Source organism: Podarcis filfolensis (genome assembly GCF_964270895.1).
Source record: "Podarcis filfolensis genome assembly, chromosome: Z".
Taxonomy (NCBI): Eukaryota; Metazoa; Chordata; class Lepidosauria; order Squamata; family Lacertidae; genus Podarcis; species Podarcis filfolensis.
This window is the reverse complement of record NC_139617.1, coordinates 30,907,998-30,914,437: the sequence shown is the minus strand read 5'-3', so window position 1 is coordinate 30,914,437 and position 6,440 is coordinate 30,907,998. Positions and strand designations below refer to the sequence as shown.

General features: G+C 47.1%; 1 long non-coding RNA gene across 1 annotated transcript; it reads right to left on the bottom strand.

Annotated features, from left to right (window-relative positions):
- Positions 1–543: 543 nt before the first annotated feature.
- Positions 544–2,846, bottom strand: LOC310754594. The gene is made up of 2 exons (XR_014543904.1): positions 2,699–2,846; positions 544–2,046 (listed from the first exon to the last, which is right to left on the bottom strand). It is a non-coding gene; the product is annotated as an uncharacterized lncRNA (long non-coding RNA).
- Positions 2,847–6,440: the final 3,594 nt, after the last annotated feature.

Below are 6,440 nucleotides of genomic sequence, written 5' to 3'. Positions count from 1 at the left end.
TATGGAGAAAACCTGAATGGCCATTTGCAGTGCTAAAGAACTGTTTCCCCAGGAGTCTAACCTACCTTGCGGGGTCATTGAGAGCATAAAATGAAGAGGAGAACAAGCCGCTATGTGGCATTTAGGGGGTATGACTCCAGTCAAACAGGTTTTGCAGGTTCCCCTGCAAAGACCTCATGGAAAACACTCTCATTTGCCTCTGGCTTCAGAGGAGATTGTAGCTAAATGTTGGAGCTCAAGCTCCCAAATACTTCGTTGTTCCCTTTTCTTTATCTCAGATTTCTGGAGAAGAAAGAGAATACACTTCTTTGAGCCCCTGAAAGCAAACGGGTGTTTCTTTTCAAATCTCCCTAAGCTGTGTTGGAATGGAAGAACAAAAGGCATCTGACCTGTCTCCATAGCAACCCTCTGATTCCGAATCTTTGTCTCTCCCATGCATTCATCCTGTCTCCATACACACACACTTTCTTATATATATATATATATATATATATATATATATATATATATATGCATGCATTTGGCTGCATACAGGTCACCAGCCAAAGTGAGCTCATGTTTATTCAGTGCTAGGTCAAGACTGCTGTTCCTTAGCATGTTAGCATGGTTTCGGATTTGTAGTTAGCCCGTTTTAGGGGGAAGGAAAGGGCAAGTGCTCCTGGCTCAGAGGGTCTTCACCGACACAGGGAGCGTGTCTCTCTGTGCCATTGGACAAGCTGGTCTCTGTTTTAGAGGGTGACTGTCAACTCTTTGAAATGCAGCCTCAGAGGGACACACACAATGGCAGTAAGAACAGCTTTGAATCATAGAAGTGGAAGGTACCCCCAACGGTTATCTAGTCCAGGCACAGGCAAACTCCAGCCCTCCAGTTGTTTGGGATTACAATTCCCATCATCCCTGACCACTGGTCCTGTTAGCTAGGGATGATGGGAATTGTAGTCCCAAACATCTGGAGGCCGGAGTTTGCCTATGCCTGATCTAGTCCTTTCCCTGCAATGAAACCAAAGAGTCACTTACAGGTGGGCATCCAATCTATGCTTAAAAAGAACAGGATTTCTGCTGCTGAATGAAATGCCACTGTTGGTGCCTCTGTGCTGCTGTTCTGCTTATTTTCAGAACTTGAAACCATAAAATTGTAGATGTGGGAAGGATCCCAAGAGTCATGTAGCACAATGCAATGCAATGCAGGAATCATAGCTGAGGGATCTGAAAGAGGACCACCCAACCTCCAACAAAGGCGAGTCCACCAGCTTCCAGGGGAGTCCGTTCTACTGCCGAACAGCTCTTACCCTCAGAAACTTCTTCCTGGTATGTAGTCAGAATCTCCTTTCTTGTAACTTGAAGCCATGGGTCCTGCCCTCCACAGCAGCAGAAAACAGGGTTGCTCCATCTCCCATGTTACAGGCCTTCTGATATTTGAAGGTGGCTCTCATACCACCTCTCTGTATCCTCTTTTCCATATCATTATTTTCTTTGAAATTCACTGATTCTACAATGGATGTCAAAAACAATTGACAATTAATGACACTACAAAAAACCTAAGCAAGATGGTTGGGTCCCAGGCCCGCTTCTGGACCACTGGGTCCTGGGTATTTATACCAGCTCCCCACACCTAGCCTCCCAGCATCCCTGCACACAGTGAGGATAAAGGTGGAGGGACCTGCATCAGTTCTTTGCCTCCAGCTGGAAATATATTTCATTCTGGATGTCATTACAAAACAACCCGGACCATCTCATTTTTCATCCTTTGCCCTTCAACCTTCCCTCCTCCATAGAAATTCCAAAATCAGCAGTTTTCCAAACCTCCCTGTGGGTCTTGTGGTGACACAGTGTGTCCTCTCTGCTGAATTGCTGGGCAGACTCCCGTCACTCCTTGACTGGATGTACGTACCTTCTTCTGTTGAGCTGAAAGCATACGAGAACAACAGCGAGAAGAATATGCCAAAGAGAGTTGGGGCCTGATTATCCACCAGCGGAAATATGATGTCCTCAATGGAAATTAAATCCTTCGGATTACCATGGAATTCCTGATGGGAGGCACTTTGCCTCAAAAAGGACATTGTACAGTTTGAAGCTGTTCAGAAAAGGGCAACCAGAGTGATCAAGGGGATGGAGCGACCACTCTGCAAAGGAGGCCCGGTACTGAGTTAGTTGTGCAGACATGACTGGGATGTCAATACAGTGGTACCTCAGGTTAAGTACTTAATTCGTTCCGGAGGTCCATTCTTAACCTGAAACTGTTCTTAACCCGAAGCACCACTTTAGCTAATGGGGCCTCCTGCTGCCACCGCGCTGCCGGAGCCCGATTTTTGTTCTTATCCTGAAGCAAAGTTCTTAACCTGAAGCACTATTTCTGGGTTAGCAGAGTGTGTAACCTGAAGTGTATGTAACCTGAAGCGTATGTAACCCGAGGTACCACTGTAATGAATATGCTTCTTGCTCTGATGCCTCTGGAACATGGTTGTAGGACTTAGCCTGGAAGAAGATGGAGAGGCTGAAACAGACTAGTCCATAAGGCTAGTGCCATACTGAAGGAGCCCTAGGCCTTTGTCTCAAGAAAAGTTTCTGGGCATGGGGGCATACCCTCCAAGTGCCCCGATTTTCCAGGGACATTTCAAAAGCCATCCAGGAATGTCCCTATTTCCTCCACCAGTGCTGCTGCTGCCTAGCTCGGGCAGGAGGATAAGTCAGCACTTACCTTGAGCGACAGCAGTCGTGGTGGTGGCAGCTGCAAGGGTGCATCCTGTTGCATTGCCACTGCATCTCCATTGTCCTCTCCATGGCCACTACTTCCTATGGGTAACTTGTAGTGGCTGCTGGAGAGGGGTGAAGAGGAGGAGGAGAGAATGCAGCCCCATGTGATGCGCCAGCTCTGAGGGGCAGGCAGAGGGCAAGGCTCCCTGGGCAGGAAGAAAGGGGGAATGGAATGAAGCGGAGCACAAGGAGTATTGATTTAAATAATAGTAATGCTTTGTGTGTCTGCATCTAATCTTGGCCCCTTTTCTAAAGTTTATTCATTTGTGATTTATTTATTTGTGTGTGTTTTTCTTTTTGTAAATCTACCAAATAATAGATTAAATAATATCAGGATTGAGGCTTGTTGTTTTTTCAGGATGGTGGAGGGCGTGGGTGCTGTGCCCCATTGGTGCAGTGGAGGTGGCACTTGCCCTCCTTCCGATAGCAAATGCTCTGTGGGGGGATAGGATAAAAATGAGGGGTCAAGGAGGGTCTGTGGCAGGGGACTGAGAAGTGTCCCTATTTTCATCTGAGGAATGTTGCCATGGTATGTAGGAGTGACTCTGGTTTTGTTTCTGGAGTGGCTGTATCAGTTCTGGACTAAAATCTGGGAGACCAGGGTTCAAAACCCCAACTTGTCCAGGAAGCTCACTAGATGACCTTGGGCCAGTTGCTGTCTCTCTCAGCCTAACCTACTCTTGTGGTTGTTGGGAGATAAAATGGGAAGGAGAACCATGTAGTTCCTTGGAGAAAAGGTGTGATTATATAAAATAAAAATAAAAAATCTGAATAGGTCATGAAGTACAAGCGACCAGTGGTGATTTCCCCCACCACCTTCACTGAGACTGCTTCTGAGAAATTACAGAAAGAAGCTCTTTTGTGAGAGGTATTTTTTCCCTTGGAATCAACAGCTGGTTCCTATCGGGCAGTTTGCCATTGCAAGAGGTCGGAGAGATTTGGGGAGGGGGAAGCTGGAGGAGGGGGCGAGAAGGCCATAATGAGGAGGACGGAGACAGAGGATGAAAGGCCTGTCAACGGGCAGGGTGGAACTGAACCTGGAGGACACCCCAGTGGGAGCCTTTGAAGACGCTCTCTATAGGGTGCCCTCTTTTAAACATCAGACTGCACTGCTGAAGGGAAGGCCGTGGCGGGGGGGGGGACTTACTTTCCTTCTGACAGCTTATAGGGGCTGGGAAGCCCCCTGCTAAAAGCTGCCCTGCCCCTCTGTCAAGGGCCTCCTGCAGGCTACTTCTCTGCAGGCTTCGGCCTACGTCCCTCCCTTTCTGGTTCCTGTCGGAAGCTAAAGGGGGCCGATATCGTTTACGGGGGCGGGAAAGGCAGGAGGCAGCCACCCTCGGAAATCAGCCACGGGGCAGTGCCGCTTCCTGTGGAAAATCAAAACGCCGAGTGGGGCTGCAACAGGATCTCTTGGCAGCCTTTAGGGTCACTTGGCCAAAGACAGAGAGAGCTGTGGCACACAGAGGGGTCTTTGGAATATGCCTCCGCCCACCATCTTGGGGATGGAAATTGCACAAAAACAGGAGCTGGTCTGGTGGAGTGTCTCAGAGCCTGGATTATGATGTTTCTGGCTGTGGAAAATACAGTATAAGTATTTCTGGGGCTGGGAGTTCCCTTGGTAGCATTAGGCAAACCACTTGTAGGAACCAAAGAACAGCATTCTCTTCTCACAGGCATCAACCACATGCCCCAAAGAGAAAGACACAAGCAGGACCTGAGCTTTTTGATAGAACAGTGTTAAATCGGTTAAAGCTGTCTGCATTGCAATAATAATTCCTACATGCTCAAGGACAAGGTGTAACAACTCCCCTATGAAGAAAGGTTGCAGCATTTTGGACATTTCAGAGAAAGGGGGAGGAAGAGGCAATATGCTAGAAGTTTATAACATTATTCATGGCCTGGAAAAAATGGATAGATAAAATATTTTTTCTTTCTATCTCATGACACTCATGGAACTATCATTATCTTTACTGTATGTATGTATGTATGTATGTATGTATGTATGTATTTTCCATCCTCCCCCCTAAATTCCCAGGGTGGGTTACAGCATTTAAATCACTGGACATTTGATGAAGCTGAATGTTGGAAGGTTCAGGATAGATAAAAGAAAGTCCTTCATGCAGTGCATAGTCAAACTGAGGAACTCCCTCTTGCAGGAAGCAGTGAGGGCCACCAACTTGGATGGCATTAAACAGGATTAGACAAATCCATGGAGGAGAGGGCAATTGATGGCTTATAGCCAGAATGGTTATGCTTTGCCTCCACAATTAATGGCAGCAATGTTTCTGAATACCAGTTGCTGGAAAACAAAATAAGGGAGAGGTCTCTTGTGCTTGAATCCTGCTTGCAGGCTTCCACTTGAAGCATCTGCTTGGCCACTTTGAGAAGAGGATGCTGGGCTAGATAGGCCCTTGGCCGGATCCAGCAGATCTCTTCTAATGTTCTTATAATGGAGGGAGTGGTGCTTTTGTTTGCAAAACCTAAACTTTACTCCATTGCAGGCTATTTCCCAAACTTTGCAGGAAACGTCAAACTCTTAATTGTGGTGGCGGCAGCCTCTGCTCTGGGTCTTGTGGATGGAAATGCAAACTCAGCAGACAGCAGATTTCAAGTTCCTTCAGGTCAATGTTTACATGAACAGTCTCTCCGCCAGAGCCCAGAGTGCTGCTTGTAAACGAAGGAACATCAGCAACTAAGGGCTAGGATGGTGGAAGTATCTGGGGATCTCATCATTGTCAATTTCAATAAATATTCTAAAAAACAGAGAGCGAAAGAAGGAGAAAACAAGTTGTCAAGAAAGGAGATTCCATTTAAACCCCAGGCAGGGTAAGAGCTCTGAGGGCAAGAGCTGCTCAACGGTGGAATGGACTCACTTGGAAGGTGGTGGGCTCTTCTTCCTTGGTAGTTTTCAACCAGAGGTTAGGGGTCCATCCATCAGGGATGCTTTAGCTGTGATTCCTACATTGCAAGGGGGTTGGAATAAATGACTGTTGGAGGACCCTTCCCACTCTACAGTTCTATGATTCTCCCTCTAGGTGTGCTCAAAGAGAGATGTCAAGGATGGAAAGCAGAAGGCAGCAACAGCTTAGTCACACTCCACAGGGGTGATCCTGAATATCATGAAACCCAACCCCAAGCTCTTTCTCCTGTGGGAAGCTGATATGGACCATGTGACTTGGCAGCTCATTCTCCCATCCAGAGCGTGGTACCCAGTGAAGCATGGTTGTGTCATGGCAATGAAGGTCTAGCACTACCAAGTGAAACGTCAAGCAATAAAAAAAAATATTTTAGACCCCAAATCTCAAAGGCACTCGGTAGAACTCATGGACATCTAACAAAGCTGAATGTTGGAAGATTTGGTACAGATAAAAAAGCACTTCTTCATACAGCGTGGTGTTAAACTATGGAACTTGCTGCCACAGGAGGAAGCAGTGGCCACCAACTTGGATAGCTTTGAAAGAACAAATTCATGGAGGACAAGGTTCTTCACGGCTACCAGCCTGGATGGCTCCATCACGGTCAGAGGTAGGAATGCTTCTGAACATCAGTTGCTGGAAGCCACAGGAGAGTTGCTCTTGTGCTTGGGACCTGCTTGTGGGCTCTCCTTATGTCTTTATTGATCCTCCAGCTCAGAATGGAAAATCACAGGCGAATAGGAAGGGCCGATGGGGAAGGGGAGTTCAAAA